Below are 21,939 nucleotides of genomic sequence, written 5' to 3'. Positions count from 1 at the left end.
ATTCTAGAATCTATTTCTTAGTTCAAGATTCCTCTTACTAACTGAAATCAAAGAATTAGTAGATCTGTTCCGCCTAAAATGAGATTGGGCTAAGGTTATGAACTTATAATCTATAATCTGATGATCAAGTCAATTCCATGATTATAAGTTCATTCCATACGAGACCAGACTGGAATAGGGTTATATAAATTCTAATTATGAGAAGGGGTCATTCGAATGTATCTAAATAGATACTATGTTTACATATGGATCCCTACATCGTTACATTCCCTTTAAGATTAGGAATAGGTGTAATCGGACCTACTTTTTACGTATCTCTCGTTATTTGGGACCCTATTCACCTTACCTCTTTGGGCTTCTATTGAATCGAGAAATAGGTTTGATTGTCCATCTTTTTGATATAATATATAAATATAAGATAAGGGACCTTCTGGATAATTCAAATCGAAGCAATTGGGTGTCCGATTCGAGCCTATATGACATGACCGATCAATAGAAATACTCTAACACTCCACCTTTGTCATATATTCCATACATCACATTGGAGAGAAATCATATTCATGGAATACTATTCACTTTCAAGATGCCTTGGTGGTGAAATGGTAGACATGCAAGACTCAAAATCTCGTGCTAAAGAGCACGGAGATTCAAGTCCTCTTCAAGGCATGATATTGAATATAAAGAATGCTCAATGAATTGGAATAAGTTCGGCAGCGGATCATAAAATCTTGGTGATCTTCTCTATCTAATGAATGGGGAGTCGGCTTTGAAATCGTTCATCCTACACCCACCCCACCCCCAGAGTATATGCTTCAATAGGAATCGCACAAGGGTAGATTGATACAATAGAAACCTCTGGTAAAATGCCCCCCCTGGTAACCCAGCAGATAAAGTACATTACATAGTCCATTTTTAGGATTGGCGACTTACCCATTTAGTGACTTTGACACTAGACATTCCCAAAATGGGTACTATCCGGTCCGGTGAATTCAATAATAGATGCCTGTTGACATTCCAGCCTTCCTTCTCCTTTCATGGACCATCCAAAAGAGAATCCAGTAATTCTTGGTCATGAATATCTGAATAGGATGAACCGCTTTGTGGATTGCTTTGAAACAATTAGAATTAGTCAGTCAACTAGAATGTGTATTATCCATCCGGAATTTATACTATCCATATAGGGGTCAATTGAGAATATCCGTTGACCTGAAACGAAGAGAAATGTCTATCTATTTTATTTAGTTATTCAGTTAAACCAATGATTAGTTATTGTAGCAGTTAGCAGCAACCATTTCATCCAACATGAGTATTTTTTATTTTCCAATGGATTTCCATCTTTCATTAATGGAAATTTTTTGATGTAATAAGTAATAGCTCTGGTTGTTTGCTGTTCAAGAATTCTTGTTTAGGCAGTTCATACCATCCGTCCTTAATGTTTTGATCTAAGATTTCAATTCTTCCATGTTTCAGCAGTAGTATATTGTTCCACGGAGCTGAGGTCCACAATATGGAAGAAACACGTGTTTCCACGACTATATCACTTGGTCAATTCTTTTCCACTTAATCCCTATTTCATGGCCACATATCTTTCCGGCTAAGAAATGGAAAACCTTTCTCTTGTTACATGAGTCCAATTTTCATTTCATCCGGGAAAAAGCCATCTTTTTCTCAACAATGTCTTTGTCATTTGATCCAACAGCGTTCCATTAGATAGGAACAGCTTTGATAAATACTGATAACTCTTGGATGGAGTATTAGAATGGAAAAATCCATTAGATAATGAACTAGTGGTTCTAAGCCATCTTTGGCAATGAATCAATAATTCGAAGTACTTTTCTTGTGTATTCTCGATAAACCAGCGTTTATATGTAGATGCAAGAAGATCTATTTGGGAAGTAAGAAGCCCCTTTGACATCTCTTCATCTGTAAAGAATTCTCGATATGAAAACATAAAGACAACGGGCTGATCTTTGAACAGGAAAAAAGGTGGATCTGCAGGGTCCCAAATGAATTGGCTTATTCAAAAAAAGCCTTGTTCTTTGGAAGATCTATCCATGTCTGGTACTGCAAGGTTCCACTCTGCAAGAACTCCGAATCATTCTCTTGAAGCCCATCCTTTTCATCATAAATGATCTGCTTGCCCTGAAATGACCTGGCCCAATAGGAAAATCCAAATTCATTGGGCCTTTCGATACAATCAAATAGAAAGCCCCAAGGGCACCATATTCTAAGAGCTCAAACTATGTGATTGAATAAATCCTTCTTTATCCGTTGCGGGTCGAGGAATCCTTCTCCTTCCCTTTCTTTAAATTCTGATTTGTATTGTTCATAGAGAAATCTTTGATCAACGATAGAACAAGATCCATTTTGCATCATATGTAAGGGATTCCTTGGTTTAGGCTGAAGGAGCAATGTCACTCAATCATTATCAAACTAGCTGCAATCTTTTTCTGTCTATGAGGATCCCACCAGAGCACCTTCTACTTCTAATAGGCCATGAACTAGATCAGAATCATTCTCAAAGAGTCCATAAGAAGCGATCCCATTTTTTTCATCGAGTCCGGGTAGAGACCAAAGGTCTTGAGCGATCGATCCAGTAGAACAACTCAAAAGATAAAGTTGTATCTTCGTGCTCATTCCAAGTTCAAAGTACGTTTGTACAAATAAGAATCCCCTTCGTCACATGATTTCTTCTTCATATAAATAGATATAGGATCTGTGGAGAAACTACTTAGAAGTACATTTTGTGCAACAACCCTTCCTATATGATAAAAAAGAATCCCATGATCTTGAACTGATCTCACCTGGGATCGCAAATTCCAAGTTTGTCTATGAAGAGCAGATCTAATTATATTAGTGCCTATAATTGATTTCTTCTATGTAATTCTAATCAACAGGGCCTCATTTGTAAGTGCTACAAAATCTCGTACATTGGAACCCATGGTTATGGACCCAAATCAATTAGTATGGAACATTTTCTTTTCCAAGTGAAATCCCCTAGTATATGAAAGAGTGAAAAAGTGCTTTTGTTATTGTGGAATAAGAAGTCTTCATATCTTAATGCATGTATTTAATTTATTCGGAGCTATTAGAGCGGGATCCACTTTTTAGGGAATATGCGTCAAAACAATAACAAAAATATTTCTAGTGCGACATCCTTCACAATCCCTGGAGAGATAGTTTACTAATAGACTGAGGGATAAGTAATTCGACTCATTCACATCCAGATCATGAATGTTTGGAATCCATATTATGCAAGGAGACATTGCTTTTGCTAATTCGAATTGAAGGGTGATATAAAATTGGTCTATTTCCAGCATCATATCCATAGTTAGCGCAGTCATCATAGTGAGAAGCTCCAGCTCTGTATTAAGGTCACGGTCGATGTCATCACTACCATTAATATCGTCACTATCATCAATAAGAAAACCCTGTTTATCCAAGAACTTATTCAGAAATACTGTAATGAATGGAACATAGGAGTTTGTCGCTAGGTATTTGACCAAATAGAATCATCCAGTTCCTGTAGAACCTTAAAATAACCCTAGAGATGGATAGGGCTAAGCAGAGCAAAAAAGGTTTTCCATGAGATGGGAAATGAAAACTATTAGCCCCATACGAGGTTTGTGAATAAGTGATTGTCTGATAATGAGCAAGGAATATCCGTTTTTCTACTAAACAGGATATATTGAACTCATAACTCATTAGATAATTTTTTATGAATGTCAACTAAGTATCTTAAGTAAATTGCTCCCGGTTGTTCAATCATTTGATAACCAGAGTCATTCTTTGATAAGTGATCACTATGAGTCAGACTTAATAGAATTTGATCAATCCTTTCTTCTGTCGTTAAAGTGGAGAACTGAACCAAGAGTTCTCTTTCTTTATCATCAATCGAATCACTGTTCAAAATCCAGGATTCTATTTTATCATCAATCCAATCACCGTTCATGGTTTTTCTTTTTCTTATCAATGAATAGATCTCTTTACTTGTATGACTTAGATGTCTCCTATTTCTCGAAAAAGTGATTTGATTGATGGGATTTGGTATGATACTTATGAAATCGATGATATTGATGAGATTGATATACAAATATTTCTTTTTAGAACGTATTGATTTGACCCCATAAGCGAGACCACCACCTCATAGCATGTTGCTGCCAGAAGCAGAACCCTGTATTTCTTTTAGAGAATCTCCTAATTATTCTAGAGCAATTAGAAAGAGATTCTTTAACTAGATAGAATTCAGTTTAGATGTAGGATACCTATGCAGAAGTTTTCGCAACTCAATCATGTATGATTGAATCGTCAAATATTTGACCCTTTCGAACTCTATCTGTAACTCATTATAGGCTGGAGAAACAAAGAGAAGGTGTGTCTGAATGAGATATCCAGCAACAAGAAGAAGGAAAAGGATTGAATAGAGGAACCCCTGAACATTTGGTGATCTCAGATGTGTCAATATCAATGGAGACTCATTATTTCAATGAATCATTTCTTTGGACAGAAGAAGATTATGTAAACACTTACTCGAAATCTCACTTATCAGATTCCATTGTGGAAGACATAGTTTTTTCTGAAGAATTCACCATGATATATCTAATCCACACATAATATCATGAAAAATGGATACAAATTTTTGGCTGCTAATTAGTATCGGCAATAGGTCTGAAAAAGTATCTAAAAATATCAAATTTAGATATTTGTATCTTGTCGAAGTAAGGAACCATGGCATATATGTTTGGAATATATTCCATTTTGATAGAGTTGAAAAAGTACTATCTCGTTGAAAGGTTCTATAATCCGCCCTTTCTCAAGGCATTTCTTTAGACAAAGACCTCATTTTTTCCTCTTTTCGGATGGTAAATATTTCTCAGAACATGGAGTGTGAATCAAACCCATGTTTAAATTGAAATTGAGATATTGATGCAAGTTCTTCCCTTTTGAATCAGACAGATTCATATCTAAAAAAGGTTGACGATAAGTTCTTTCAAAATTGACTTTTGTCCCTCTATTAGAAGTGTTCTAGAAATGCCTGCGATTGATAAATAGCTCTACGAACGAATGGATCAGATCAAATTGGAAAATGGAAAGATTTGTACAAGTTATACTTTTCATCACCATTTTGTGGAAAATCGTTAGGTATGAATAAGTTAGACAACTGTAACTCGATTGGTGAAATAGTATCTCTCTCCAAAAATCATATTTTTTTTGGTACTACCACTCAAAGAAAATATATTGTTGCGAATGAACAAGATATTGAGGAATTGTCCATACGTAAAATCATAATTATTGATACGGGCCTTTTCCACATAAAAAGGGAATCCTTTGTTACAATAGAAGAAGAAATGATGTGGATTATTCAAGAATCAAAGTCGATTTGCTTTAAAAAAAGAAGATATCAATGAATTTCTATGAAATGGTTTCACAGGATTCAGACAATTGTCTTGATCGTGGGATATCACTGAGAAATAGGAATCCAAGTTATCAAAAGATTTCCTGTGATTATTTCTAGTATGGAATGAGTCAATCATCAACTTTGGTATCTTATTGAACAAAAATGGTGATATTGTTCCTCCATTGATCAAGAATTTCACTTTTTGGGAAGTATCATGATCATCTAATAAGAAGGGTTTCCGTTTTTTCAAACGAACAATTTGAAGACCTATTGATTCTAATAAATGAGTGCAGAGTTGATCATTCAGACCTTTCAATTCATGGAGGAATATTCCCAAAACTCACAAAGAAAAAAGGAAGTGAGTTAGACAAAAGGAGAAGAAACTTGGACAAAAAACAGAAGTAACTTGGACAAAACGAAAGGAAGTGACTTAGACAAATCTTTTTTTTTCGATAACCTTAAACCAATCAATCGAATATTGATTAATACTTAATCGATCAAACACTACTTGAAAATGAAAATGGCTCTTCTGCTTAGAAATGAAATGTTCCAAATGTTCCAGTAAATTCATGCTCCCATTGGACCATTTGTATCTATATGCATTAAGATCCCGATTCATGGATCTCTCGGTTTGAGAAATAAAAATAAAAGAATCGAACCGTTTCTTCTGACTCTTTTTCAAATTTGATAAATGTTGGTTGATCGTTTATTTCATTATAGTTCTATGATTCAGAGTATCATTTCCTGTTTGATCCATTTGAATTCCATATTCGAAGTTGGATCGAATCTATTCATTAAAAAGAATTGATTCAATACATTTCTCAATACATTTCTTATGTACCCATAGGTGCTATATTGGATTTGAATTAGATTTCAGATGAATCTATATTGATTGAATGCCTCCATTATGTTGTTGCTAGCAAATACCATTATTTTTGGTTTTGTATCTTCCAAATCATTCTTGCAGGAGGTCTGGACCCATTTTGTTCTGATCCTTCGATAAAAAGATTCATTTTCTTCAATAAAGATTTCTTTTTCGATTCATCCCTGGAGTTGAATACCTCATTTAAGAATTGTTTTTGATCCAATATGTAGGAATCAATAGAAAAGGCAAACCCCTTATGATACACTAGATCCGGCTCGGTTATTGATAGATGAATAGATCTGCCATTTCTTGAACTTCTGATTCAAAATCATGGTGTAACGTGTATCCCCCCTGTTTTGGTCATGGAATAGATGAAATAAATAAAAAAATGGATTTTTGTTCAAGAATGAAATCTTATTGGAACTATCCAGTTCATCCTTCGGAACCATATCACATTCCGAATCTGATGAAATAGGACGAATTGAAACAGTATTTTGTAAATACATAATTATCTTGAATATATTATCTATTTCTTTATTTTCCAATTGCCTAGAAAGGACAAAAGAAACATCTTGTTCTTTCTTCAATAATTTTTGATCTCTAGTGGACCTCTCAGTAGGATTCGAACCCAGACGTAGTTCTGATCATTTGTTAGAGAAAAAAGAACAAATGGATCTTGTAGGATTCCCAAGAAATTCTTCGATTTCTTCCAGAAGCAGGTGATTATTCATCTACTTCTCACATTCCATGAATAGCTAGGACATTGAGGAATATCCAGAAAGGCATTTAGGGAATCGGTCTGATTCTATCTCTGTTCGTTCCGTTTGAAGAAAGGAAGGATCCCAAAGAATCGATCTTTCTTTTAGTTATTGAATCTCTCTTTGATTGATTAATGTGGGATATTTTGAATCCTCATTACTAATGGAATCGAAATGATCTCTGGATCGATCAATAGATCCTTTCAATTGGCTAGAATCTGTTACTTGAACAAAACTAGATCTTGTGGACTCATATTGAATATTGGATGATACATTTCGTACCTTGCTAAAAAACCAATCCTTGTTTACCAACCACACATTGTCTAACCAAATCCAATTCTCTCTCGATATGTTCCTTAAAAAATCCGTATCGTGTAGATTTTTCCCCTAACTAAAGAAGAGATCTTGGCAGAATTGCCACATATGAAATTGAGAACAATTTTTCAAAGAAATAGCCCACTTATTTCTCAAGAAGAGATGGGAAACATGCTCAATATCATTTGATTGAATAGTTGACCCAGCTCCTTGTTATTTGAAGAAACCCTCCACTTCAATTAGTATTTTTTCACGAAAAGCAAACATGAGATAACAAATCCAGTCTTTCACTAAGATTTTGAATAGCTGTCCCGAATTCAAGTTGATTATGTTTTGCCTCTTCCTCAGAGAAAGGCGATCAAACAATTCCTAATCATGGTCTTTGCGGGTCAGATCATCCATAGAATATACAAAAAGAAACTCCAAATATTTGATATCTTTACCTTTAAATGAGATCTCAATTCCAGCGATGATTTTATTAGATATCTTACGACTAGAATCCATATTTTTATGATCTAGTTCCTCTACCACCGCGAACCCTAGTTAGATTTTGGCATGATACACTTTTTAGTTATTGGGAGAACCAAGTACCCTCTTTCGGATCCAAGAAACAGCACTTACAGATCTTTTTTCCTTTTGGAAGATATAGGAGCGAAACTGATATGAACCTAGGACGACCTGCTCCTAAACCCATATTATATTAGCCCGGATCTAATTATGTTCAAGTTTTATTGGTCACCTTAACCCCTAACCAACCTGTGATTAGAAACCTTGGTATATCGAAGGCACCACAATAGGTAATGGAAGTCCTATTGATAAGTCAAACTAAAATGCTCACTCTCTAATGGTGTTTAATGTCTTCAAGAGAACAAAGAGAATTCAATCTTCATTCTTATTGAAAAACAAGCCTTTAAATAGGCTACAAAGTCACAAAATAAAACCCTAAAATTAAGAGGGAAAACCGGCCATACAAAGTGGTTTCCTATGGTGGCCGAAATTCTCACTCCTTTCCTAATCTAATTTGGATTAATTAATTCCTTTATTTTGAATTAGGAACTAATTAATTTACAATGAAAAATAATAAAATAATAACTTTTCTAAACTTATTTCTCCAGCAAATAAATAAATAAAAACCAAAAAGTGTTAGTAATTTCCTATAACAAAAGTAGAATCAAATTAGCAAACTAAAATACTAGCTTTTTGACTAAGTTGGCTTTAACCATTCTTTGACCAATTTGAGCTCCAAATCAGCTTCAATATGCTGATCATGAAGTACCACACGTTGCCCTTGCTTGGAAGAAAGAGTAAAAGCCAACTCAGCACAATACAGTAAAGCGAGCACAAAATACAGCAAAACCCGGCAAATCTTGGACCCATGTGTACACCATCTGTTTGTTTGCCTTTGAAGCTGAATTTAATTGATTTCATGACTTCTTAGACATATGAATTGAATCCATAAAGATTTGGAACCATTTCATGCTTCCCGGACTCCTAAAAAGTACCAAAATTGCTACCCGGGCCCGTATCGGCTTCCACCACTTGTATGCTCAAAATAAGTCTTGGTTCTTTAGGAATAGACATGCCCTCTTGAGAATGGATTATGCCCTGGATAAATGCAGCAAGGTGATCTATAAACCGCTTAGCTTGACCTCTAGTGATTGGTCCGGTTTTCATCCGTATCGGGTCGGTACCCCAGTGAGTTGTCGATTGTGCGGGTTCGGGTGGATTTGCATCATTCCCCTCCTCTTGAAAAAGATTTTCCCTCAAAGTAAAGTCATCACCTGCAGAAAAAGGAGACAAATCAGCAACGTTGAATGTACCACTAACATTATACTCACCCAGTAAATCAAATTTGTAAGCATTGTCATTTATCCGCTCCAAAACTTGAAAAGGTCCATCTCCTCTCGGCATCAATTTTGATTTCCGCTGTTCGGGAAACCACTCCTTCCTCAAGTGCAACCAAAACCAATCCCTAGGTTCAAATACAACTTATTTTTAGCCTTAGTTAGTATTCTTTACATATTGCTCGATCCTCCTCTCAATATTTGCCTTAGTCTTCTCGTGAATCTGCTTTACAAAGTTAGCTTTTTGTTTTCCATCCAGATTAGCACGTTCATTTAAAGGCAAAAGTGTTAGATCTAATGGAGTCAAAGGACTAAAGCCATAAAAAATTTCAAAAGGAGTAAATTTAGTTGCTGAATGCAAAGATCTATTATAAACAAATTCAACATGTGGCAAACAATCCTCCCAGGTTCTTAAATTTCTACTAATTAATGCTCTTAACAATGCAGACAAAGTTCTATTCACTATTTCGGTTTGTCCATCAGTTTGTGGATGAAAAGGAGTTGAAAATAAAAGCTTAGTTCTTAACTTAGCCCATAAATTTTTCCAAAAATAACTTAAGAACTTAGCATCCCTATCCGAAACAATAGTCCTAGGCATTCCATGTAACCTCACAATTTCTTTAAAAAATAAATTAGCAACATTAGATGCATCATCAGTTTTATTGCATGCAATAAAATATAACATCTTAGAAAATCTATCCACAACAACAAAAATTTAATCCTTACCTGTCCTTGACCTAGGCAAACCAAGAATAAAATCCATAAACAAATTTACCCAAGTGATGCGAATCCGCCCGAGCTCGCACAACCGACAACTCACTGGGGTACTAATCTGATACGGATGAAGACTGGATTGATCACTAGGGCTCAAGCTAAGAGGTTTAAGGACAACCTTACTGCCTTTATCCAGAAAGTAATTCATTCTCAAAAGGGCTTGTCCATACCTGAAGATAAAAGACCTGTTTTAAGCATCCAAGTGGTGGAGGCTGATACATCGGACACCCGTACATCGGACATTTTATATCGGCCACCCATACCTCGGACATCTGACCTCAGACTTCGAACATTAGACATAACTTAGTTTGGACATCAGGCATACATAAGTTAGCTCGGACAAACATAAGTTAGCTTGGACATCAGACATAAGTCAGCTTAGTTGTCAAACTAGTCAATTCGTTTTCTAATTTGCATTTGACTTTTTTTGGGTTTTTATTTATTTATTTGCTGGACACATAAGTTTAGGAAAGTTTTTATTTTATTATTTTGTTTGTAAATTAATTAATTCCTAATTGAAAATAAAGGAATTAATTAATTAGATTAGGAAAAGGAAAGATTCGGTCAAGCTAGAACTCTTCATTGTGTGGCCGATTTTTCCTAGGGTTTTTAGGGTTTATTTTGTTTCTTTCAAAGCCTATTTAAAGGCTTATTTTTCAATAAGAATACAACTTTGATTTGATTGAGAAAATACTTGTGAGATTAATTATCTCTTTGTTCTTTGAGAACACCTAAAACACCATTAGAGAATTGGTTGTTTTAGCTTGACTTATCAATAGGTTTTCAATCCCCTATTGTGGCGTTTACATTATACCAAGGTTTCTAATCACAGGTTGGTTAGGGTTTGAGGTTAATTCCATTAGAACTTGAACTTAATTAAGATCTGGACTAATATAATACAGGTTTAGGAGCAAGTCGTCCTAGGTTCGTATCACCAAGGATGTGAAGGAATCGATAAAGGTTGGTACAATCCGTGCGGCTTCAATGTGGACTTAGTCTTTCGGCATTTCAAGCACCTTTCACATATTTTCTCAACATCTCTTCATTTTAGGCTAATAAAAATGTTCTTGCATTAAGGATAAAGTTTTAAAAATACCAAAATGTCCCATTAGACCACCCCCATGACCTTCCCGAACTAGTAACTCCCGAATGCTACAATTAGGCACACAAAGTTTGTTTTCCTTAAACAAATGCCCCTCAAATATGTAAAATTTATTAAATCCATGTTTCAAATAGGTTCTAAATATTTCCCCAAAGTCACTATCATACTCATAAAGTTCCTTTAATTGTTCAAAACCAAGCAATCTAGCTTCTAAGGTAGAAAAAAGAATATACCTTTGGGATAATGCATCGGCAACCACATTTTCCTTACCTTTTTTGTAGCGGATCACATATGGAAAGGTCTCAATAAATTCAATCCACTTGGCACGCCTTTGGTTGAGCTTCCCTTGACCTTTAATGTGCTTAAAAGATTTATGATCCGTATGAATCACAAATTCTTTTGGCATGAGGTAGTGCTGCCACTTTTCCTAAGCCCTCACCAAAGTATACATCTCCTTGTCATATGTTGGGTAGTTTAGTGCAGCTCCATTTAATTTCTCACTAAAGTAGGCTATGGGCCTTCCTTCTTGTATTAATACAGCTCCAATACCTACACCCAAAGCAACACATTCAATTTCAAAAGTCTTAGAAAAATTTGGCAAAACTAATAAAGGTGCATTACATAATTTTTCTTTCAACAAATTAAAAGATTTTTCTTGTACATTCCCCCATTTAAAGCCAACATTCTTCTTTACAACTTCATTCAAAGGTGCTGCGATGGTGCTAAAGTCCTTGACATATCTTCGATAGAAACTAGCCAAACCATGAAAGCTGCTCACTTGGGTGATAGATGTTGGTGTCGGCCACTCCTTGATTGCTTGAACTTTAGATTTGTCAAGTTTAATTCCTACAGCAGTTACTACAAATCCTAGGAAAACAAGCTCATCTTTGCAAAAGTCACACTTTTTCATGTTAGTAAACAACCTTTCTTTCCTAAGGATATTTAAAACTTGCCTAAGATGGTCTACATGCTCATCCAAATTTCGGCTATACACTAAAATATCATCAAAGTACACAACCATAAATTTACCAATAAATGGATGCATAACATGATTCATAAGCCTCATAAAAGTACTAGGTGCATTAGTTAAACCAAAAAGCATGACTAACCACTCATACAGCCCATATTTAGTTTTAAATGCGGTCTTCCATTCATCACCTTCTTTCGTCCTAATTTGGTGGTATCCACTCCTAAGATCAATTTTAGTAAACATGCAAGCACCATGCAATTCATCAAGCATATCATCTAATCTAGGAATTGGATGTCTATATTTAATGGTGATATTATTTATAGCCTTACAATCAACATACATTCTCTAAGAACTATCTTTTTTAGGCACTAGTAAAACAGGAACAACACATGGACTCATACTATCACGAATATAACCTTTATCAAGTAACTCACTTACCTGTTTTTGTAGCTCCTTTGTTTCTTCGGGATTGCTTCTATATGCAGATCTATTTGGTATGCCAGCCCCTGGAACAAAGTCAATTTGATGATCAATCCCTCTAATTGGTGGTAATCCCTTTGGAATATCATCTGGAAAGACATCTTCAAAATCTTGCAAAAGAGAAAGAATTGAACTTGGTAATTCAAGTTCTTCAAGGTTAGCCTGATTATTAAAATAATTATCTTTATAAATCATGACCAGTAATGGTTTCTTACTCATGATATCTTTATTTACATCTCCAAAACTCAAATAAAATTTTTTATTCTTTCTTTCTTTCCTTTCTTTCCCTATCTCCCTCTCGGCCACAACACACTTTTCCTCCTTCAAGGGTTTCTTGTTATAGCTCTCGGGTTTCTCATTTTTTTTCACTTTAATTTCGGCCTTCTCTTGGTTTTTACACTCAATTTGGGTTTTAGAACACTTACCTGGTTGGTCTTGCACGGCTTGAACTCTTTGGATGGGTGCTGTTGCTGTGGGGGCCATACTAGTCCTTTCCTTGAGTTGTTCGGCCATCCTCCTTTGTTGTATTTGAATTTGATCTTTGTACACCTCTTTAGGAGTTAATGCCTCCAGCTTGACCTTTTTACCTTTAAATCTAAAAACAATACTATTCTCTCTACCATAATGAATAGCATCTCTATCAAATTACCAAGGCCTACCAAGTAAAATATGTCCCACATGCATAGGCACAACATCACACAAAACCACATCCAAATATTTATCAATGCTGAATTTTACTTTGGCTTGTCTATTTACTTTCATCTCACCACTATCATTTACACATTGTAATCTATATGGTTCTGGATGTTTAATAGTTGTTAAGCCTAATTTAAGCCTAATTTATCAACCACAATGTTACTAATTACATTAGTACAACTTCCACTATCAATAATCATACTACAAATCTTACCTTGGATCTCACATTGGGTGTGGAAGATGTTCTCTCTTTGAATTTCATCCTCATCTTTTTATTTAGCTAGCACTCTCCTAGAAACCAAGCTTAATTCAACATGGGTAGCATTCAAGGTTTCGGTTTCACCTTCAAGCTCTTCCTCTTCCTCTTGCTCGGTTTCAAACTCACTTTCTTCACTTTCCTACTCTAGCTCACCATTGCCTTTTAACAACATGATCCTTCTATTCGGGAATTGGCTAGTGATATTTCCTTGTCTCTGGTACTTAAAACAAATAATTTCTCATGATCTTGAAGGTTTAGGATAAGATTTTACCTCATTTTTATGTGCTTGGACAGATTCAGCTTTAAGCTCCTTCCTTGGCCGGTTGGTGCTTTCTTCCCCCAACTTCAGCTTTGGCTTGCTTTCATAGGTTGGATTGCTTCTCTAGCCACATGGAATTGATCTTCCACTGTTGGAAACTCCTCCAAACCATGAACCTACACCCCTCCTCTTGAATTGATGCTCCAATTTAAAAGCCACATTCAACATCTCCTCCAATTCCACATATTGTTACAATTCTAGTTGGTTGGCTATCTCACGATTCAAACCATCAAGGAATCTTGCCATGGTTGCTTCTCTATCCTCATTCATGTTTAACCTCATCATGAGCATCTCCATCTCCTTGTAGTAATCCTCCACGGACCTACTTCCTTGAGATAGGGATTGAAGCCTTTGATGCAGCAACCTATGATAATGTGATGGTACGAACCGCTTCCTCATGGCTCCTTTCATTTGTCGCTATGTAGTGATCAAGTCATCACCAACTCCCCTTCGGGTGTTTTGATCATTGGTCCACCATTTGAGTGCATAATGACCAAACTTCATTGCTACCAACTTCACCTTCTTGGCTTCCGAATAATTATGACAATAAAAAATCATCTCCATTCTCTCCTTCCATTCCAAATATGCCTCCGGATCAATTTTTCCCATGAAATGTGGAATGTTTACCTTGATATTCCTGATATCATCATCTTCATTCCTTGCTGGTCTCCCATGGATTGGCCTTTCTTGAGGTTCAAAAATTTCATCAAACCCCTCCTTCAAGTCATCTCCATAGTTACTTCCCCCGAATTCCTCTCTTGGTCGCCCTCGGCCTCCTTGACCTCGACCTCATCCTCCATGAGCATCTAACCTTATATTCGACACTCCTTGGGATGTTTCTAACCTATCCATCCTATGATTTAAATGGTCAAATTGAGTATTCATCCGCTGTAGTTGCTCCAAGATAGCCCTCATGTCCGTTTGCTCTCCACTCCCTGAAGCTCGGGAACCACCATGGAATCCTACGGACTCTTCTTCATTAATTCTTAAAGATGGATCTCTTCTTCTCACCCTTGAATCTGCCATGTTAGTATAAATAAAGAAAAATAAAATAAATTCTCACCAAAAGTCACTCCCTCATGTGTTTCACTCAATCAAGGTCTTGACACTCGTGTTTTCACACTAGTTTCGGCTTTTACCCTCTTTTAAGCTCACACTCTTGCCTTTTTCCACTTGATGAATTATCTCAAAGTTCTAATTAAAACACTCAAAAAACAGTAATTAGATCACAAGTATGTTTTAATTAAACTTACCAACAAAACAGTATCAAAAAGTAAGCAATACCGAAGGAATTAACAAATCCTAGTTTTCGACTTTTCTAGGCAAAATAAGGCAAATCAATGAGAAAAATTTGGAATTTTGAAGAACTGGACCAGATGGTAAGAGTTTAAGGATTCAAGAATAAAATTTAGGAAAAAGAATTTCAAACTCAAACAAGAATCAATTCGAACAAAAATAAGGAATAGTGTTGGTTGTTGTTCTCGTAATTCTAGTTTTGTATCAATTCCTTTGTCTAATTTTAATTCAAATAATTTAAGCACCCAAAATCCAAATATCCAGCAGCAAAAATAATTCTCCAGCAACTCCAAATATGTAACAAATAGTCAACAATGCAGTAGTTCAAAGAAATTTTCAGCAAACACCAAATTCAACAAATCGAAATTTTTTTTTATTCGGCTTTTTCTTCCCTTTATTTTTTTTTCACTAACAGAACTTAAAACAACTGCTAGTAGCAAATATCAACACTAAAAATTGCAATTCCACACCAAAATTCCACCAAACCTGTGGCCTCCAACAAAAACAAAAGTGCAGTTTTTTTTTTTTTGTTTTTTTTTTATATATATGTTGCCGCAAACCCTTCTCTTTTTTTTTTCTTTTTTTTTTTTTGAATATATGAATGTAAATATTTAAGACTAAAAACAGCAAATAAAAATTAACAAAACCAAAATTAACAAGAACAATGATGAAAAGCAACCAACAAACTAGGAAACAAAAATACGATAAAACTAGGAAATCCTAATTTAACTAGGAATGAATTTTTATTTTTATTTTTTTTTTAAGATGCAGAACATCTATGGATGGATGAAACCTGAACCTAATGCTAAAATTGCAGAATAACACAAAAACAAATAAAGCAAATAAAGATGGATCAAACCTGAACAAAATTTGGCTCTGATACCAAATGATACAAACCTAGTATGACTTGCTCCTAAACCCGTATTATATTAGCCCAGATCTAAATATGTTCAAGTTTTAGTGGTCACCTCAACCCCTAACCAACCTGTGATTAGAAACCTTGGTATATCGAAGACGCCACAATAGGTGATGGAAGTCCTATTAATAAGTCAAACTAAAACACTCACTCTCTAATGGTGTTTTAGGTGTTCAAAGAGAACAAAGAGAATTCAATCTCACAAATAATTTTCTGTATAAAATTCAAGCTTCATTCTTATTGAAAAAGAACCGTTTAAATAGGCTACAAAGTGACAAAATAAAACCCTATAATCAAAAGGGAAAACCGACCACACAAAGGGTTTCCTATGGTGGCCGAAATTCTCATTCATTTCCTAATCTAATTTGGATTAATTAATTCCCTTATTTTGAATTAGGAATTAATTAATTTACAATGAAAAATAGTAAAATAATAACTTTTCTAAACTTATTTCTCGAGTAAATAAATAAATAAAAACAAAAAAGTATTGGTAATTTCCTAAACAAAAAAGTATTGAATCCATAAATATTTGGAACCATTTCATGCTGCCTAGACTCTAAAAAGTACCAAAACTGCTACCCGGGCCCGTATCGGCTTCTACCACTTGTATGCTCAAAACAGGTCATGGTTCTTCACGAATAGACATGCCCTCTTGAGAATGGATTATGCCCTGGATAAATTCAGTAAGGTGATCCCTAAACCTCTTAGCTTGAGCTTTAGTGATTGGCCCGGTCTTCATCTGTATCGGGTCGGTATCCCAGTGGATTGTCGGTTGTGCGGGTTCAGGTGGATTCGCATCAGAAACAATCAACCTATTGATATTGGAAGACCCCAAAAGATTCTTCTAATGTATCATTTCTGGGTCCAATGAAATTCATAGGTATAGGAAGAAGCCCTGTCAAATAGAGATTTTTTTCTTTCGACCATCTTTCGATTGTTAATACGATATCTAAGGACCGTTACTATAAATAGTACTACACCTTTGTTCGTGAAATATCGATTGCTTGTTGAACCATGTAAATGTAAATTTCGTGAAAGTAGGATAGTCCAAATTTGGGAGTCTAAGAGTTTTACAAAACGTTCTTGATGGAAAAAAAATGTGAATGAAAGATCCCACTGAATTCAATTGGGTCTATGAATCTAAGAAATAATGAGAATTCTTGATCTCTCTCAATATCTCTTTTAATTTGAAAATCTAGGATTTGAATTGATGTCCTTTTATTGAGTCCTCCTAAATTGCATTGATTTATCCTAAAGATTTCATTTGAATTGGAATTTGGTTATTCACCATATACGAGGATCTCCGCTAAGCATCCATGGCTGAATGGCTATAATTGGCGAATTTGTAGGTTCAATTCCTACAGCATGCAAGCCAATAGGACCCTCCAATAAAATAAGTCTATTGGAATTGGCTCTGTATCAATGGAATCTCATCATCCATACATAATGAATTGGTGTGGTATATTCATATCATAACATATGATCAGTAAGAACTAGCATTCTTATTGAGATTAGAATTCATAGGGAAGAAAATAGATTTATGGATGGAATCAAATATGCAGTATTTACAGACAAAAGTATTCAGTTATTGTTGAAAAATCAATATACTTCTAACGTCGAATCAGGATCACCTTGGACAGAAATAAAGCATTGGGTCAAACTCTTCTTTGGTGTCAAGGTAATAGCTATGAACAGTCATCGACTCCCGGGAAACAGTAGAAGAATGGGACCTATTATGGGACATACAATGCATTACAGATGTATGATCATTACTCTTCAACCGGGTTTTTCTATTCCACCTATTAGAAAGAAAAGAACTTATATCAAAATACTTAATAGCATGGCAATACATTTATACAAAACTTCTACCCCGAGCACACGCAAAGGAGCCATAGACAGTCAAGTGAAATCCAATCCACGAAATAATTTGATCTATGGGCAACATCATTGTGGTAAAGTTTATAATGACAGAGGAATCGTTACCACAGAGCATAAAGGGGAAGGTCATAAGCGTCTATACTGTAAAATCGATTTTTGATGGAATGAAAAAGACATATATGGTAGAATCGTAACTCTAGAATACGATGCTAATCGTAATGCATCCATTTGTCTCATACACTATGGGGATAGTGAGAAAAGATATATTTTACATCCCAAAGGGGCTATAATTGGAGATACCATTGTTTCTGGTACAGAAGTTCCTATAAAAAATGGAAAATGCCCTACCTTTGAGTGCAGTTTGAACTATTAATTTACGTAATTGGAAGTAACCAATTAGGTTTACGACGAAACCTAGAAATCGATCACTGATCCAATTTGAGTACCTTAACAGGATAGACCTCAACAAAAAACTGAAGAGTAACGATAGCAAGTGATTGAGTTTAGTAGTTCCTCATATAAAATTATTGACTCTAGAGATATAGTAACATGGAGAAAACAAAATTGTTTCAAGCACCGACAGAACTAGAAGCGGCCCTTGTTTAAAAGAGAGGAGGACGGGTTATTCAGATTTCATTTGATGGTCAGAGGTGAATTTAAAGCTAAGCAGTGGTAATTCTAAGGATTCTCAGGGGGAAAAATAGAGATGTCTTCTACGTTACCCGTAATATGTGGAAGTATTGACATAATTTCATAGAGTCATTCGGTCTGAATTCTACATGAAGAACATAAGCCATATGAAGGAATTGGAAAACCTAGGATGTAGAAGATCATAATATGAGTGATTTGGTAGATTTTGATTCATATATATCCACTCATGTGGTACTTCATTATATGATATATATATATATATATAAGAATTATATGGTATATATATAAGATCCATTTGTACAGATATCATCATCTACATCCAGAAAGCCGTATGCTTTGGAAGAAGCTTGTACAGTTTGGGAAGGGGTTTTGATTGATCAAAAAGAAGAATCTGCTTCAACCGATGTGCCCTTAGGCACAGCCATGCATAACATAGAAATCACACTTGGAAAGGGTGGACAATTAGCTAGAGCAGTAGGTGCTGTAGACTGCTCTAGCGAAACTGATTGCAAAAGAAGGGAAATCGGCCACATTAAAATTACCTTCTGGGGAGGTCCATTTGATACCCAAAAACTGCTCAGCAACAGTCGGACAAGTGGGGAATGTTGGGGTGAACCAAAAAAGTTTGGGTAGAGCCAAATCAAAATGTTGGCTAGGTAAGCGTCCTGTAGTAAGAGGAGTAGTTATGAACCCTGTAGACCATCCACATGGGGGTGGTGAAGAGAGGGCCCTAATTCGTAGAAAAAAACACGCAACCCCTTGGGGTTATCCTGCACTTGGAAGAAGAAGTAGAAAAAGGAATAAATATAGTGATAATTTGATTTTTCATCACTGTAGTAAATAGAATTTGTTTCTTGGTCTTTACAAAAAATAAAAAAAAAGAGTAATTAATTGTGACATGTTCACTAAAAAAGAAAAATCCTTTTGTAGTGAATCATTTATTAAGAAAAATAAATACACTTAACACAAAAGCAGAAAAAGAAATAATATGAATCATTTATTAAGAAAAATAAGTACACTTAACACAAAAACAGAAAAAGAAATAATAGTCACTTGGTCCCGAGCATCTACCATTATACCGACAATGATCGAGCATACTGTTGCTATCCATAATGGAAAGGAGCATTTGCCAATTTATATAATAGATCATATGGTAGGACATAAATTGGGAGAATTTTCACCTACTCTAAGTTTCCGAGGACATGTAAAAAAATGATAATAGATCTCATCGTTAATAATTTTTTTAATAAATACAAAAAGTGAATATAGATACTTATTGTTTATTAGTGAGAGGTAAACCTTATGAGAAAGAAGAAAAAGATGGACCGATATATAGAAGAATACGCTATAGGTGAATTTATAGATATGTTTACTCACAAAGTACGAAGAGTAATTGATCAGATTCATGGGCGTTCTTATGAAGAAACACTTCTGATACTCGAACTCATGCCCTATCGAGTATGTTCTCCCATTTTAAAATTGGTTTCTTTTGCAGAAGCAAATGCTAATCACAATAGAGGTTTCACCAAAACAAAGTTAAAAATTAGTAACGTGGAAGTTAACAAAGGCATTACTGTGAAAAAATTAAAACCTCAAGCTCGGGGATGAGGTTATCCAATAAAAAGACCCACTTGTCATATAACTATTGTACTGAAACATACAGCTGTACATTATTATACAAACTATTTAAAGAACAAAATTGTCTTTGAAGAATTTTAAGGTTAAATGAAAAATATTTTTTTATAATAAAAAGTACAAATAAAATACGCCATATTATGCTTAAAAAAACATGGATGAATAAAAAAAAGAAGTACATCAAAATGAGATGTCATGATATGTATAGTAGCAGGGGATTATGGGACAAAAAATAAATCCACTTGGTTTCAGACTTGGCATAACCCAAGGTCATCATTCACTTTGATTTGCACAACCAAAAAATTATTCGGAGGATCTACAAGAAGATCAAAAAATACAAAACTGTATCAAGAATTATGTACAAAAAAAATATGAAAATATCTTCTAGTGTCGAGGGAATTTCATGTATAGAAATTCAAAAACAAATCGATTTGATTCAAGTCATAATCAGCTCATCGTGAACTAATAACTATTATAAAACTAATAACCAGCTCATCGTTTCTCATTATCTAGATATAAAAAACTAGTCGAGATATGATATATTGGTCATATCAACGTAGCAACTGAAATCTTTTTTTCGTAAACAAACAACAAAAAAGAAAAAACTACTCTGAGTCTGAGTTGTAAAGAAAAAAAATATACGGATAAATGGAAGGGTGAGCGAAAGAGCAAACAAAAAAAAAATATATCAATGATATATGATTCCAATATGTAAGGTCTATGATTCATCTCATAACGAGGAATATAACAAAGCATTAATACTGATTGGTCTATAATTATACAAATATGTTCATAGAAAAGAATCAAGACCACGAGCTAAGGAATACTAAGATGATTGACTCGAGAACAAATCAAATTTCATTAGGGGCTCCGTTGGAGAAGTTAGGCTTAACCATTAATCGAGAAGCGATGGGAACGATAGAACCTGTGAATACATAAGATTATACTAAAAACGAATCTTAATGATTCATTGGGTAGGATGGCAGAACGAACCAAAAACCAATTCATTTATTCTAAAAGGTCATGTCATAGACTAATCCTACAACTGAATATTGAAAGAGTAAATATCCGCCGATGAAAATTTTGATTTTATTGGATTTCTAAATTTTAGCCGATCTGATATGATAATAAAAAGCAAAACAAAGTAAAGATTCGTTATAACCATATAACAAAATGACTTTATCTATACTATTATCTCTAAATGTATCTCTAAATAAAAATTCTCTATAAATCGAATCCATGTTTAGTTAGATATCAAAACAATATATACAAATTTCTAATAGATTAGATGCAATTTCCAAAAATCTCATGAATCAATATATTTTTTCAGTATATTATTCATTAAATACATAAATATAAATACATAGATATTATTTTTTAATCGTTTCAGTCGCGAGGAGCTGGATGAGAAGAAACTCTCTTGTCTAGTTCTGTAGTAGAGATGGAATTAATTAACAACCATCAACTATAACCCCAAAAAAACCAGATTCCATAAACATCATAAAGGAAGAATGAAAGGAATATCTTATCGAGGTAATCGTATTTGCTTCGGTAGATATGCTCTTCAAGCGCTTGAACCCGCTTAGATCACATCTCGACAAATTGAAGCCGATCAACGAGCAATGACACAAAACGTCAGCCGCGGTGGGAAAGTACGGGTACGTATATTTCCAGACAAACAAGTTACAATAAGACCTACAGAAACCTGTATGGGTTCGGGGAAAGGATCTTCCAAATATTGGGTAGCTGTCGTCAAACCTGATAGAATACTTTATGAAATGAG

At 34.8% G+C, this 21,939-nt stretch overlaps 2 pseudogenes; one reads left to right on the top strand and one right to left on the bottom strand.

Annotated features, from left to right (window-relative positions):
• Window positions 1-1,620: 1,620 nt before the first annotated feature.
• LOC125423799 (protein Ycf2-like) lies at window positions 1,621-17,691 on the bottom strand (annotated as a pseudogene).
• Window positions 17,692-17,832: 141 nt separating this feature from the next.
• Window positions 17,833-19,338, top strand: LOC125420458 (large ribosomal subunit protein uL2cz/uL2cy-like; annotated as a pseudogene).
• The last annotated feature ends 2,601 nt before the right edge of the window (window positions 19,339-21,939 follow it).

This window comes from Ziziphus jujuba, chromosome 7 (genome assembly GCF_031755915.1).
Source record: "Ziziphus jujuba cultivar Dongzao chromosome 7, ASM3175591v1".
NCBI lineage: Eukaryota > Viridiplantae > Streptophyta > Magnoliopsida > Rosales > Rhamnaceae > Ziziphus > Ziziphus jujuba.
Note: the sequence above shows the minus strand (reverse complement) of the source record. Positions and strands in the feature narration are given on the sequence as shown.